Genomic DNA, 16,271 nt, shown 5'->3' on the forward strand with positions numbered 1-16,271 from the left:
CAATGTGTAACGGGCTCTTGCTTCAGTGCGTGGACATTAGCATACATAGCACGGCTGCTGCTGTTGTTCTTATTACCACCATAATGACTGAGGCAAAAAAGAGACAAGCAGCTTTAGGAGGCACTGTACAAATACAGACAATCCCTGATCAAAAAAAAAAAGGGCGAAAGCTCTAGTTTTGTTCAGAATAATTCTGAAATTATTCCTATAAGTATCCTACTCATCCTTTAAAATATTCATTTTTACGCATTGTAAAGTTATTACTAAATGCAATGTGTTCAGTCCTCCATTTTTTTGACAGTCTACTATTTTGCATTAGTTCTCCCTCACCACCTCCCTTTCTAGCTAGTTTTAGCAACAACACTGGAGCAGGTGATCTCTCTAAGACTTCACTTGCCAAAGGTTTCCTATGTGCTTTGATACATGGAATCCAGCCATGTATTAAGTGCTGCAATAACTACAGGTTCCCAGGTTTTTGAGAAACCTAGCCTTCATTTCATAGTTTTACAGTGGTCTGTCCCCCTTGTCCACCTCTCTTGGCAAAAAAAAACCCTGCTGGGTTGGCTTGTTTTATCAACATTTTGGTCCTGAGATCACACTGGAAATGTGTTTATTCCCAGCCAGCCAGCACTGCCCGGTGCTGTTTAGTAAATCAGCAGACTGAACTCATGCACTTGACCCAGCCTCTGCAGAGAGACGTAGCACTGAGCCCCAGTGAGCAGAGTATAGTTCGCCATTTCACATAGTACCAGCACCTTTCTGCATAGGAGATCAAAGGCAGTGTCTAAAACATAGAAACAGCTTGTAAACAGTCTCTGTGCTTAGTAATAATGATTGATTGCATTGTTTTCTTTCTCCTTAATTCATTGGGGCATTTGTCTGTATTGAGCCATTCTATAAAGTGTGGATTGCTCACTGTGGCACAGATGATAATGTAATACTGGGCTGGTACCCAGGACAGATAGGAAAGCAAAATCAACAGTCTTACAGTGTAAGCAATAAAACATGAAATAGGGTGGAGCATAGCAGCAGCAGGGGGGTTGGAACTACATGATCTTTAATGTCCCTTACAACCCAGACCATTTTATGATACTATGATTCAATGATTTCCAAGTGGGCAGCTCCCTGGCTCTCGGAGATGCAGACACCAGACCAGGATTTCCTGATTCTTCTGACAGCAGGAATTTGATACCTCCATGTCTCCCCCAATCCTGGCTTCATTCTGTTTCTGCAACGTCACCCACCTACAGAGCAGACCAAGGAAGTATATACGTGGTAGGAGCAGGAGGAGAAGAGTCACTCAGCTACAGAGAGCTTGGAGGGAAGCTAGACACCATCTCATCCTAACAGGAGGGCTAGAGAGCTGTATGGGCAGTACATAAGGCATATTGGGACACTGGTGAGTTGCCGTTGGATATTAGGAAAAAAGAAATCACTGTAAGGGTTGTTAAGCATTGGAACAGGCTTCACAGAGATGTGGTTGACTCACTGTTCTTGGTATTTAAAAGATGTGTAGATAGGGTGCTTAGGGACATATTTTAGTGGTGGACTTCGCACTGTTGGCTTTACAGTTGGACTTAATTATCCTAAGAGTCTTTTCCCTCCTAATCAATTCTATGATTCTGTAATTCTATGACAGTGGACATTCAGGAAGGTTCTCAGTCTGTTCTGCCCTCTGGTGATGATTCTGGGAGATTATTGCAGTAATGCTGTTTGGGTTTATTTTCTTGCAGTATAATAGTTCTTTGAATAGGGATTGAAGAAAAGGAGGACACCAGCGTGAGGGAACTTCAGGATGTGGAATTTTCCAACCCTATCCCTGGTTCAGGAGGTATTCTCTGGCCAAGACAGCACTTTTTACTTCTGTGGAATGGCAATATTTGTGGGTGGTAGTGGAATCCTTGATTGATTAATATATGGAAGACACTATATTAATGCAATGTTATTTTCCCTGAAAAATAAAGACAGGTTAAAAATAGTGTAAGTATGTTTTGACAGACCATTTCTTATTTTCTTTTTATGTTCAGTTCCTTTGAGTCTGTCTTTTTCTTGTTAGGAAAGCGTAATTAACATTTTAATTTTCATTTCATTACCGGGCCCAGGTTTTGGTACTCTGTAGGCAGCCACTAATCATTTAGTCCCCAAAATGAGATGAAGGCTTCTTGGTGCAAGGAGCATTACAGATATAGAGGGAACAGACCCTGCTCTGGCTGGAGGCAGTGGAAAAAAACTGACCCAACTGTAGTCAGACTGAATACAGGTCTACAGATGTCCAGTTTCCTACCCCTATCACAATACTTATGTCTCTCTGATGAACAGGAGGCACAAATGTAGATGCAGACGCACTCTCACTTGGGACTGGCATGGAAACACCTAAAAGATCCCAGCTGAAAGCTCTCTGTACTATATTTAGAACAAGGCTGCCTGGAAAACTTTTCATGTCTGTGACAAGACAGAGTTCTAGGATCCAACCATAAAGAAAAGCAAAGGCTTTCTGAGGTAGCTTTCCCAGCTCTTTAATGCTATCATTTTGGACCAAAGCTCTTAAACTGTTTTGGCTTCCTATTGAAGCAACCCTGGAGTTGAAAAAGTGTGCTTAGCACTGTACCCCCCAAGCCACTGGATACCCACCTCAACGTGCTCCCATGTTAGTGTGCCTCATGGAGAGGCTGTATGGAGGCACGGAAGGAGCTGACGAAGGAAAACCAACCTCCAGGTGCTCCTTCATGAAAGAGGAGAACAACCAGCTGTAGAAAGTCAACAGAAAAAAATCAAGATCTGTACCCTCCCTCCCACTGTTGATTTTTTTTTTCCAAATTATATAATTTTATATAAAACCATACAACATAAATTTTATAGAATTTATATCAATTTTGTGTAAATTCAATTTAAAATATTTTATAATGTTATATGAATTTTATATAAAGCATTTCTGAAGGTCTATGAAGGTTGTGGTGGCATAGGAGGTATTTGGGGAAAAGGGCTGAAGAAGGAGACAGAAAAAAAATTAACGTGAGGAAGAGAAGGAACAGAAACAGGAACAGAAAGAGTAGGAGGAATACCTCTTCCTCTTGCCAGCCTGATTTTCATGTTCCTTCTCACCAGATAGGCTGCGGGTATGGGGTACACCTAGTACCTCGCTAACACTGCCTCTGTCACTAGCAGGCTCAAACTTAAGGTTACAGGCTTGAAATTTAGGATGCTGAACATCAGGGCCTGGGTCCCCTTCTCTGGCTGAGGGGGCAGGTCCAGCATAATAGGATGGAGTTATCTGTTAAATCTATAAAAAGGAAGGCTAGGAGGGAGGCTCAAGCACTATACACTAGTCATCAGCATTAGCACTTCCCCCTGTCATGGCTTTGACATAGTCACAAGTGGCAACATGAGGGAGGAAAAGGTAATTTAGCAGGGACAAGGCAATGCCATTTACCCGTTGGGCATGGCTCCTGCTTATTTGCAAGGAGAACATAGCCCTAGAGGCGGTCAGCAGCATAAAAATGGTAAGAGTCAATCTTTATTTCAGCATTTGAGACAACCTCTCGAAAATTTATGATAGCAAGTGCCTCCTGACTTGAAAGTACCAAAATGCTTTGGGCAAGACCTGAGATAAAGGAGGTTTGGGGGTGTGAGGATTCTTCCCTTCATTTTCTTCTCAACAGTGTCAACAATGAAAGATGCTAGCACTTGGATGAATGACTTGTCTTCATCTGACAGGCAACTCCATGAAAGTTTTAACAATACCATTAATAGTTATGCATGGGCTGACTTACATGGAGCCTCCCTCCTGGAATACTCTGTGCTGAAGGAGCTGTGTGAAGCAGGATTGTCTGCATATGAATTATGGTTTTAATGGCTGAGCACTGTTGCACATGTGTTGGTGCAGACAAACTGCATATTGAAAGGCTAAAAACTTTGCTCCCTCCAAATTCCTTCAACTGATTTGGTGATACGGGAGCATAATAATGTTGTCACCTGGTATTCCCAATGCATCTGAGGAACTCCCACGACAATACAGAACTCCTTGGGGAGGGGATGGATGAATGGGCTGAAAAAAGTGATCAGGGAATCTGTAATTCATGTTTGAAGCAGGGTTTTCATTTTGCTCACTTTGTTCTCTGCTAGACATTTGTAAAGATACTGAATTCTTTTTGAAAATGAAACCTCTTTTTACATTTCTGAAAGCTTCCACATCCAGAGCATGTTCTGTTCCTTGGCTTTTAGAGGCAACCACAACTATTCTGCAAGTGAATGAAACCCCACAGATCTTTAGATGTCTCCAGTGACCAGAGCTTTAAACCTAAAAGCCATTTGGATTAGATATAAATGCCTTTGCTGTACCCCAAAATTGGCTTCTGCAAGAAGAACAGAAGATTAAGTGTTTGTTCAAGCACTTGGTGCCCCTTATAGTGGTGATATAAATTATTTTCTAACACTCGTCTTACTCTTATATCCACTGAAGCAAGAGAAGCTGAGTGTCATCTACCTGAAAATCACATAGAGTATTTCTCAGAACCTAACTCTGCAGTGGCTAGCAACGGTGCTTTGCTCAGTGCCTCCAGCTGCGTAACTCCCAGTGCTAAGTTAGACGAACTGAGCAGGAGGCCTATTGTTACAGCCCAGGACAGTCTCCTGGACTCCTAGAATATTTGGTTTGGTTCTGATTTTTCCTCAGCTCAGGGATGAAAACAACTAAACGCTGTTTTTCCAGAGCATAAATCCATTAACACGGTTGAGAATACCTCTGCAACTGCAGTGTCAGTTTTTGAAAAGCAGAAATTATCCTGCTTGTGTGTTTTTTTTGCCATTTATCTGAGTTTTACTTTGTTTTCTAATTGCTTTCTATAAGACAGATAAGGATTTTCCTTGGATAGTATGTTTTGGCAGATGACCACTATGAATGGTATAGATGCTGGCAGCTGTAGGGTTGTAATTTTGTGTTATTTCATGTATACCTGCTGTTTCCCAGGTTTGATGGAGCGGTGGTAGGGGCAGTTCTGACTGCAAAGCTTGTGAGCTGTACCTGGATAAATAGATGCATTAAGCATGTGGCCCTTCACATTACAGCAATAACCTTGTGTACTGAAGAGCACATTACTTTCACTCTAGGCTTGCACTGCAGGTGATTTCTCAGAGCAATAGCCAGATACTCCTTGAACTACTGCCTTCCAAATAGCTTTCCAAAACTGGAACTAGTTTCTGGAGCATGTTTTTTACCCTCAGAGCTGGTTTTAACCCCCTATAGCATGGTTGCTTTGAATTTGATATGTGCAGGATCAAACCCAGAAGCAACATGAAGATAAAAATTATTTAGGCTGTTTTTTGGAATGCAGGGCCTTCTAGCATACCTCCCTCTGAATAGCCTGGGTGTTTTAAAAGAGAAGTGAGCTAAAGTAGGGCTGAGGGAATTGAAGGAAGTGAATATGGGTTTTGTCAGCCTCTGACAGTGGAAGCAACAGGTTCTGCATATTTTTGATTACAATGTGCTCTACATCCTGGAAGGGGGCATTCAGAGCTTATGGTGGGTGTCTTTATTGTGTCTGGTTCAGAAATCAGAATGGATAAATGGTAAGCAGTGGGATGCAATCAGACTGCTAACAAGCTATTTTGACTTGATTACATGCATGAGAAGGAGGGAGGGAAGGAAGGAGACAGGGAGCCAAGCTGGGCTGTGAGCTCTGAAGGTGCAGAAGGGCTGAGGGCTCAGTGAAGAGCACGCTGGACCTTGTCACGAGGCTTGTTAGCGTGTCATTGAGCAACTGGAGGAGTAGATACCCTTACAAGTCATGCAAATCATGCATATAGTATCCCTTAGGATATGTTCCCTTAGGGAACACTGATGCACTCAGGAGGTTGGCCTGATGGGCATGTGGAGCTGATCCGCCCTCAAAGTGTGTCCTTATGTGGTGGCCTCGCTTCATGCACAGTAGCTTCTAAGTGAATAGGAAACAACAAAGGTGAAGGGACACCCTTGCCTAATAGGAATTACTGAGGCATTTGGTGCCCAAAGAACTTCTCAGACCTGGGATATCCCACATGGCACAGCCATGTCGTCCTGGTGGCTCCTCTCGCTGAAGTCCCCTGCAGCCTATGCAGTGCTTTGCAGTGGTCACCTTGCTAGCAGAAAAGCACAGTAGCTTGGCCACTACTCAAGCCTGGGTCTCTGAACACTTGGAGAGTCAGTCCATCATCATGTCAATGATGACTTCCCACTGAACTTTCACCTCAGAAAGAAAGCTGAAGATCTTTACCCTTACCTTCTCCTGTTTCTCTAGTGTGAGTGCTTCTGGCATATCTCCTCCTGCCTGAATACAGGACTAAGGCTAATAGCACATTTTACTGACTTCATATTCCATGTAGAATAGCTTCAGCATTATTATTTGTCGGTGTAATGAATAAATAAGTCTCTGGACCCAAAAGAAACCTTAGTAATTACTTTTTACTAGTTTTGGGGTCTTTTTCATTCTGACATCTTTTTCGCAGGTAAATAAATTATAAAATGTCTGTCAATGCAGGAAAGTTGGAAAGGAGTCCAATTTTTTTTTTTTTTTTGCTAGTTTGCCTAACATGAAGAAAAAAAGTCCTTCCATTTGAATTATATACACAATGACTAATCTTTCATTCTGCTGTGGAAGGATTTGCTTGGGGAATACAAAATATTACATACCTACTGCTTTTGATAAATTTAATCCTCTCCCCAGCAGCACTATTAGGAGCCTAATTTGGATTTACAGCAAAGCCTAGACAACAATTCTTTTACTGCAAGAGCATAAACAGCCCCTCATATGAATGAGAATCAGGCCCATTGTGTCTCCACAGATATCAGAGGGCATTTGTGAGAGAATTTAATTTACTAAAATCTTCATTTTCTTAAGGGTGTGTGGTGGTGTTCTTGTCAAATCTGAAGTTGGACAAAAGAACCTCAAAACACTTCAGCCCCAAATCAGTGACTAGGAAGATAAGTCAAGGTGTCTAGAGTCCTAAGATTCTTTCAGGGCATAGGAAGTATTGACTTTTCTCCATGTCTGCTGAGGACAGACTGAACGAAAGTGGTCCTGTTGTATCAGGGAGTGTTTAAGCCAGACATATAATGTACAGGGGCATGAGAATTCATTGAAAGAGGAGGTCTCAGATCACTTCAATGGACCTGGCAGGACAAGCATCTCGTACAATGATCCACATAGACAGACTGTTTTTTCCCTCAGGCAGCAGAAGGAGTGAGGTGTAGGGAACTGAGATTACATGATCCTGGGAGAAACTTAAGGGGAAGATAAATGCAGGCGTGGTGAGATGTATATTTGTGTGTGGGAAATTGCTTGGGACTATTTTTCTCATGGGCAGTGAATGCTTAACTAAAAAGTAGATATAGAGAAAAGTTACTAACAGAAATTTACTGCTGATGCAACGGGTTATATAAACTGTGAAAGAACAGTAATAAATTATTCCATTATACTGCATGGGGTCTGTGCCAGAAATGTCACGGTGAGGCATTTCCTGAGGTCTCCATTTTTCTGATATTATGTTTCTTAGCGTCCTTCCACATTCTTAACAAACTTTCCTTCTACCAAATCTGATCTGATGTCCTTCACCCTCTTCAGGTCTCAGTGCTCTCTAGGCCCAACCTGGACTGCACAATGGCTGGGCCTGTGTCTCTCTATCCATCTCCCAGGGGCTTTGGGATCTTAACTCCTCTTGCTATGAATTCAATCTCCTCTCTTCTGTTCTTCACAAGAAGGGTCTCAGCTCTAGGGAACAGAGGCCATCATTCAGGGAACAGACCCAGAACTGCCTGATGATCAGTAAAACAGCAAAGAGTCTTGCTGTGGGGTGGGGGTCAGTGTTTCTCAGCTTTGCAAACAGGTAAGACCATCCAGTCCCATAAAGACATCTGATGGTTTTGCTATGCAAGAGTAGGATCCTGAGATTATATTTGAGACCTCAAATATCTTTTTGCTCTCAGTGCCAAAACCTAATCTGGAGGTGCTCCAAATGTATTGGGTACACCTTATCTTCCATCAGGATCCCTGCCCCACTCCCAGCTGCCATTAGTGGGTCCCTAGGACAAAGTCTATTGGAAGTTGCAGCTTCCAGGAGAAAATGAACTTTTTTGAAATGTAAAGTGACATCTCCATGTGATCTCCCAGTTCCCCTCTAAATATGTGGAAAACCCCTCAGGCCAGCATGCTTGTGCTTTGTTACCTCCTTTATCCTACCTGCAGCAGGCTCCAGTGACTGTATTGGTATCCCTACCTGTTAGCCTGAACTTAAGGAGTCATATAATTGAGTGAAAGCCACAGATTTATATTTTTGTTTTTTTCTGAATTGCCTTTCTATCTAGTTTTGCTACGGGCAACAATTTGACACAAAAACCCTAAGGAGAATGAAAAGATATCAACATTTGTTGAGCTTTTCAAACTCCTGGGTTTTTTCAGCTAGTTGAATTTTGGAGTGTTGACTTCCAGGTTTTCAGCTCCTGAGGGTAACAACTTCATAGAAATCTCTGTGGCTTGTCAACTGTCCTTCAGTAGAGCTCTTTCCAAGGTAGAGCAATGAAAGGCAGCACAAGGTACAGCCCCAAAGCATCCTGCAAAACACCTTTCTCATTGAGGAAAGATCTTAAGAGTAAAGGATTTCATGCAGTGAGACAGAGATACCCAGATAAGGCACTGCAAGGACAGCATGGCTTGGCAATAAGCTGCAGACCCACAGATCAAGGCAGACTTCTGTGCTTGTCAGCAGTTTAATAAGGGCTGAAGGTTTTACCTAGTTTCCTTCCTTGGAGCCTTTCTCTCTGGTTCTCTCCACAAAAAAAAAAAAAAAAAAAAAAAAAAAAAAAAAAAAAAAAAAAAAAAAAAAAAAAAAAAAAAAAAAAAAAAAAAAAAAAAAAAAAAAAAAAGAAGAAGAAAACCTCACTGCCAACCCACACTTCCCTCCCTCAGTTGTATAGAATATTTTCTGTTTTAACTTTGTACCATTTTTGCCAGTAACTTGCAGAAAGTGAGTCATTCGGAGCAAGCTGGAGGCAGGCCAAGGGGAGTCTAAGGGAATGCTATATTCCCCTGCTGTGGCAGATCCCTTAAACTGTGCCACTGAAAGGTGAGCTCTTCTCTTGGCTCTTGCATGAGGCCTTATGGTGGGAAGTAGGTGAAAAAGAGAAGTCATCCAAAGAGAAGACCTCTTCTGTTGTGTGCGCTCAGGTGATGATTCCTGTGCACCCTACATCTGTTCTCCCCTCCAAGATGAACCAGAGAGGCAGGGCTTGGCTGCAAGGATGCTCTAGATGAGAGAAAGAGTCCTCCCATTAGAAGTTTGGTTTGAACAGTCCCTGGGACAAAAGGGACAGGGAAATGTCTGAAGGCTTGGGATCATATGGCCACAAGTTTCTACTTGTTTATATCTGCAGACCAGGAGAAATAAACTCCCTAACCTCTGGAGCAAAAGAGAGCTGCTACATTTTGCAGAAGAGACTGGGTTTAGTCCTATAAGGAGAGAGAGGCAGGCCATGCATCTCTGTAGTCCTGCTTTATTGTCCGTCATCCACAGCAGGACACAGTGATGGATAAGGCAGGGCAGCACGTCTCCTGCTGTGCTGGAAGAGTTTTGTTCTCACTGTGCGCTACGTCCCTGGGTGGGGTCAAGCCCTGACATCTGCGCTGCTATGGTGAGAGTAGCTGCACTCTGAGAAGATGCTGGAGGCACGATTTGTCAAGAAAAGTAATATTTTTTTATGGGAGCAGTTTATGGAGGTGGATAAAAGGGACAAGCTTTAGAGTTCCCAGATCCTTCTTCATGTCTGAAATAGGAGCAGCAAGAGACAAGCCAGGGAACTGAAATTCATAACTCTGGACACAAAACAACGTGGGCTTGATAGAGATTTTTTTTTTAAGGCATTTTATGTTTCTGATCCCCTCATCTCAGTTTTCAGCTTCTTGTTAAACCAGCAATAAATTACCTGCTGCTCTTTTTTTTTCTCTCCCTCTCTTTCCCAGAGGACTGAATGACTTTTTTTATTTCTCCTCATGTTAAAAAGGTTCCTCCTGCACTTACTGGGTACTAAATACCTTTTCTCACCTACAATGTCACCAAGTTAATGAATATATGTGCACAGGGTCTTGTTTCCAAACTCGAGTACATGATACCTGTATGAGCCCATGGGCACCACCCACCATGCCTCCCAGTACATCCACAACTGTACTTTCCATGAGGGTCACAAGATAACTTCAGTGAAATGAGGGGCATGCCTCTGCCCTGGTAATAGCTGTTTTGCCAAATACGTTGAATGTAACCTGAGGACAAATGGAGAAAGTTTGAGAAGGCATTTTTGTGATGTGATTTTTGCATCAATGTTAAAACAGTAGAAGTGATTGTTCTGTAAAGAAAGACCTCTGGAGGAACAACACATCACAATCTCAAGCAGTCTGTGAAAGTCTGTCCAGTTTCTTCCCATCCCTCTTACCTCTTGTTCTGCACAGCTTCTGCTTTCAGCCAGCTCTGGGATGCCTCTGCAAATGTGTTTCAGGGAGAAGGCAGCCACAGGTGTTGTTTTGGACAAGTGTCAATTGTTTTGGACAAGCTCAATAACCTGCCAGGGAATGGTAGTCAGAGGTGATGATATTTAGTGTGAATTTGAGATTAGGCAAGAAAATGGAGAAAGAAATAGGACAACCAGAACTACTAATTTGAATGCTTCTTTTAAGAGACCTGTTTTGGTTTTTTTCACTTCAAAACAACCTTTTAGGGGTAAATTTAGCTCTGTGTGTTTAAAATAAGTAAGAAGGTCTTGAAGTGAAGAGTCACCATCTCATTTCAGTTAAATCAAATATCTCTGTTCACTGAAAATATTTAAGGGAGCTTGAAGTTTCATTTCAGACAACTTAAAATTATTTCTACAATTATTATTATGGTTTAGCTATTGAACTGAAAAATTATTTATTTGCACAGCTCTAATTAAGGCAGAAGGAAACTTATTTAAATGCTTTGATTAATTATACTTTTATTCCCAGCTGAACAGAAGTGGGAATTCCAAGTCAAAGGAAATTATTGTTTCTCTTTTCTTATGCATATATTCCCTTCCACTAGGGCAAGTGCTGGGGTCTGCTTCCTGACCCAAGTGTTCATTTACTTTTTGTCTGTCCCATGCCTATTGTGGCAGGAGCTGAAGTAATTTGTTTCCAGGTCTGAGTGGCATATTAATATTAAACAAAAATAAACACTTTGATTTTTCATGTTCACCCCATTGTTTTCCACACCTCTTACTCTCACTTCTAAATGTTTCATTAGCAATGTACTATCTCGGGATCTGGAATATCTTAGCAATTCCTTTATAAATTTTGAAGTCTTCAGCAACTGCGGTGATGGTCCAATAATTTATAGTATTTTCTTATACCACTCCGGAGCAGGCTGACCCAGTCTTTGTACTTTATGTTTCTGATTGTCTGCTTCCTGCCTCAGACTTGGGAAAGTAAATAGGTTGAAGAGTGAACAGACTTGTAATTTTGAATTTGGTACTGATCCCTCTGGGTCCTTGGCTGGTGAAGCACAGATGGGCTGACAGACAATTTCAGGTTAAATAATTAAATATCTCTGCAGACCTTCATGACCTTGCCAGCTTGATAAATAATTTCAGTTTCTCTGCTGATACCCCTGGGTAAAAAGATAGTTTCATATTCCAGCCCAGTCTCTCTACCAGGTCAGTGGATTAGCAAACAGAGGGACAATTCATCTCTCTTTTCCATCCTTCCTTCCTGCCTCTTGCCTGGCTTCTGGTTTGCCATACAGCCTTAGAAGTGGTACACTAACTGAAACCAGTAGTGGAACCTCAGGGCTCATAGAGGTACATCCTCTGTGCTACCCAGCTGTCACTTCATGCTACAAACATCTGGAATGAGTCAGAAGGGGGCTATAAGTGTGGGGACTAAGCAGAGATAAAAGTTTGATGAAAAAAAACCAAATTTCGTCCCAACTTGTACTAACGTAAATCTATCATGCTGAGAATCACTACCTTTATTTAAGAACCGCTAATTTTTTGAAAGATCTGCTTTAAAATGGAGCCTCATCTACTTTATTGCTCCTAACTCTTATTTAAGTACTTTTTTAAACAATAAAAGAGTGTATTTGCAGAAATTCCCCCTTGTATTTAACATCCAGATCTGGTGATACATCAGATGAGACATCAGATACAGTTTCCAATTATTTTTTTCCTACCCCCTTCCCTTTGGTGCCATAGAGGCTATTCCTAACTCTTGCTCCAGCCTCAACCTGTCTTTACAATCCTAGCTCACCTGAATCTACCTCCTTGTCCCCCTGAGGACAGCTCAGGACAGTTTAGGGTTGAGGAGTCCCAACAGTCACGTCTTTCAGGTGTCACAATCTGTGTCTCAAAGTCACTGTCCTCTTAGAGTCTTATGGTCATTTATGTGATCAGCATCTCCCTCAGCTCTCTCTGTCTCCTCAGTCTGGACTACAGGCACTTGGGGGGAACAGGCTCCAGTACAAACAGTGTATTTCTTTCACAATGATTTTAAGATCTTCCCTGCCAAAGAACTGAGGCATCCTGACCCTCAACCCTTCCTGTACTTTGCTATCATACATCAGTGTAGGGAACCGAGGTCTCACAGCCTTCATAAGCCAGCTTCTCCATGAGGGAGATGAACCCAGGTGTCCTGGCTCTCAGGTCAAGCTGCTCATGGTAAGCTCTGCTTTGGATTGCTGCGTAGCTGGAGAAATGCAGTGTAGTAAACAGTGGATTTAGGGATAGAGGGAGAGGGGTTTAATGCTGCTGTTTTCTGTCAAACAGAAAAGTTCAAAAGGCTGGTGGATTTGTGGTTTTTTTCATTCATTTAAGGCTGGTAGCATAATTTATGTTTAAAATTTTTAAAATGTTTTATTGAGATAGCACATGTACTTTTTTCCTAAGAGGATAAATCTGCTTGACATTTTTGTCTTAGACCACTGACAAATGCAATACCTCTCAGAGGCTGTGATTCTTCTCTTACCACTCATTCTTTTCTCTTTTATATTTTCATGAATAGTATGTTTCCTTTTAAAATAACTAATGAAAAACGTTTCATTTAGTGGAAAAAAAATTCATTTTATTTTGGTCTGGGATTGTGGGATCTGTAGTAACCATTGAAAACTGCAATTTGACCTCATGCCCTTTCTTTTTTTTTCCTTCGAGGAATTCCCTGCTATGCTACAAGTCTGCATACCTTTATCAGTTTCTCTTTTGGGAGAGAGAATAATGGGAAGGGCAGAGTTAAAGTACACAGTACTTTCTGGGACATTTCCTGAGATCCTGACTCAAAAGGTCTTGATCCTAAGCCATTGCAGCTCCTTTTTTCAGCCAGACCCTTCAGGTTATTGCAGAGTTTTGAGCAGGCTTTAGTGTCAGTATATTCTCTGCTTATAGTTTCAGTTTGGTTTTGGGTCTCTCCAAATAAGCACAGAGCTCCCCTAAGCCTCCCTGAGAACTTACAACCCCAAGAATAATAAGTCAGTCTCCCAAGTAGTGAGATTAATTTACCCAGTTATGAATTGAAAAATAAATATCTAGAAAAGCTAAGGGATTTTGTGTATCTTCTGGATTTGTGGCATCCAAGGAACCTCCTTTTCATCCTAGTTCCCCAGCCAAAGGCTGGAAAGACATTGTTTAGTTAATAAAAGTTGAATTAGTTCTGTCATATCTTGACCCTAGGGACTGAGTCCTTAGGAGAGAGACTAACAGTCAGATGAGTTTATTACATGCCAGTGATGAAGTGAAATTCAATTAATTTGTTTGCTGTGCTTCCCAGAATGAGAAACAGACATGGCATAAATGTGAACTTTGGTTCAGTGTCAGCAAACAAATGCAATCTGATGATGTTTTGAAGTCCCACCATCCTTCCTTGCATGTGCCTGGGTCCTTTGATGCTCCAGACAAGATTGGAGAACCCTACATAAGCACACTTTCCCTGGTAGAGTGTTGCAGACACCTACTTTAGCTTTGTGACCACTTAAGACCTACCTGGGAACAATGGGATAGGAGGCCTGACCTGGGGAAGAAGTCCTATTGCCTTCCCAATTGCTGCATGTCCATGGACACAGGAACTAAATGGGACAATTGCAGTCAGTTTTCTTCCCATGCAAAAAAACCCCGCCACTGATGCTGTAGAAATGTACAGAGTATTCTCCAAAGATGTTGCAGGAATTATTTCAAAGCACTAAGCATGGGAGAGCACTCAGCCTGAATTACTCCAAATCATTCTCCTCTAAAGCAGTTTTTTCAGGCCCCATGGCATAGATCACAACACCCGTGGTTTCTCAAGAACTTTGCTGCCTGGTTTTGAACCAGGCTTTTGGTCTGCACTGCTTGGATGGAGAGGTGGTCCCTGTGTTCTTAGATAAACCTTCAGGAGAGTCCCAAAGGTAGCTGGAAATCCAAATTGCAAACTCAGAGGAGGCAGCAACCTATCCAGGCATCTCACAGGGTTGTCCTGGCAGACCTTCAGCCCCATGGTCCAGGAGTGATACCCATCCTAGAGAGTCTATGGCAGCAGATCTCCTGAGAACCCTTTGGACTGAGCAGGGTTAAACTGTATGTATAAATTTCCGACTAACAGACCTTCATCCTGATGTGATAGAAAGGGATGAGACCAGGCTATTGGTGCTGTTTCAGTTTGCGTGGATACTGAGTATCTCTGTATGGTCAGCCCATTGTGTGCTGTGCTCGTGTGTGTCTGCTGGGAATGGATGGAATAGAAGAACAGAATCCTCACCAACAGCTGGACCTGAGAGCTCACAGCTGCAGCAGACTCACTCCTATCAGGCTGCCAGGTTAGACAGCTCCCAAAATGATGTATCAAGAAATGAGTTTTCAGACACCCCCTTGAAGGGTGTGGAAAGGCTTCAGGGTGTCAACACCGCTCTCACACTGTTGTCTCATCCCCAGACATCTGGCTTGATAAAGAGAACAAGCCAGTCCACTGAAAGAGGAAATGTGCTGTGAGAAGTCCGTGGTTTTATCTCTCTATTTGTGGAATGAAAGGTCACAGAAGGTTACACAGGATTTCCATACTGTAAGTTCCATGTGAGGAGCTGGATGCTGACCATGGTGCTCTGTGCAGGGTAGGCTGTCTTACTACTCCTCCCTAAATCCAGGGCTCTATATGCAGCCCTCTCTCATCCTGGGAAAAATACAGAGAGAGGTATTTGTAAGGAAGGAAGAAATGTGTCATCCTATTCAGGAGCAGCAGCAGGATGTGTAGATACACTTATTAAGGAAAGTGAGAGGTTCATGTTTCGGTCTGTACCCATAGGAAGCAAACCAGGAAGGGGATGTTTTGCAGCACTGTTAAGGCAGAGATGCTAGCTTCTCAGGTGGTATTTTGCAGTCCAGACAGGTAGACATGTTGTCTTAGAGTCACCTCCCCTGAGATTTCAGGTCACTCATCCCTGTGAATTAGACTGTTTCCATTGTTCCCTGCTCTCCTGTTCCTCTCTTGCAGGTACTGGCCCAGGAATTTCATCCAGCTCTCTAGCTTTCAGTGACATTTTGTCTGATCTTTCTCTTCTTTCTCTGTCCCACACATCACAGACCTTTTTCTGCTCATCAGTGCTCCCTCACCCTTATCTCTGACCCTTAGGCATAATTTTTTCCACCTAACTGGGCATACCCACTGCAGTTCATAGCTGTCCTCATTTTTTGGACTGTCCACAATACTTGGTATCTCCTATCTGTATTCAGCAGGGCATACACTAATGGTTTTCCATGAGCTCACCCGTTAAAGAGAACATAAGGCTGTACCTCTGTACATCAGGGCCTTGCTACTCTACTATTTTTCTCCTGAAACTACAATAAGACTACAAGCTCTGGAGGTTTTTTCTTTGTTTTTTGGAGCAGAGCGTGAGGAATGGTGGTTTGAGAAGAGGTGACAAGAAGTAGGACAAGGAGTTAGGACCTCAGTGTTCCCTTCTGCTGTTCTGTTTTTCACAGAGGAAACAAAGCTGTGGATTATAGCCCAAACCTGCCATAAACAGTGTCTTAGAGGGAGCTTGACAGGATGGAGAAGCGGCCTGACAGGAGCTTCTTTGAGTTCAACAGAGGCAAATGCAAAGTCCCACAGTCATGAAGGAACAGGCAAGAGGACAAGCTGGGATTGACTGGTCAGAAGTCAGCTTTGCAGAAAAATCCCTGCAGTTCCTGGCGGATAACATGGCGAACTTGTGACAGCTGTATGCCCTGGCAGTAAAGTGAGCCAGCCACATCCTGGCTATGCTAGCACTGATGCAGCCATCAG

The sequence above is a fragment of the Empidonax traillii genome, unplaced genomic scaffold, assembly GCF_003031625.1.
Source record: "Empidonax traillii isolate 1590-97213 ecotype Southwest subspecies unplaced genomic scaffold, ASM303162v1 scaffold892:size253994, whole genome shotgun sequence".
In the NCBI taxonomy this organism is placed as follows: Eukaryota; Metazoa; Chordata; class Aves; order Passeriformes; family Tyrannidae; genus Empidonax; species Empidonax traillii.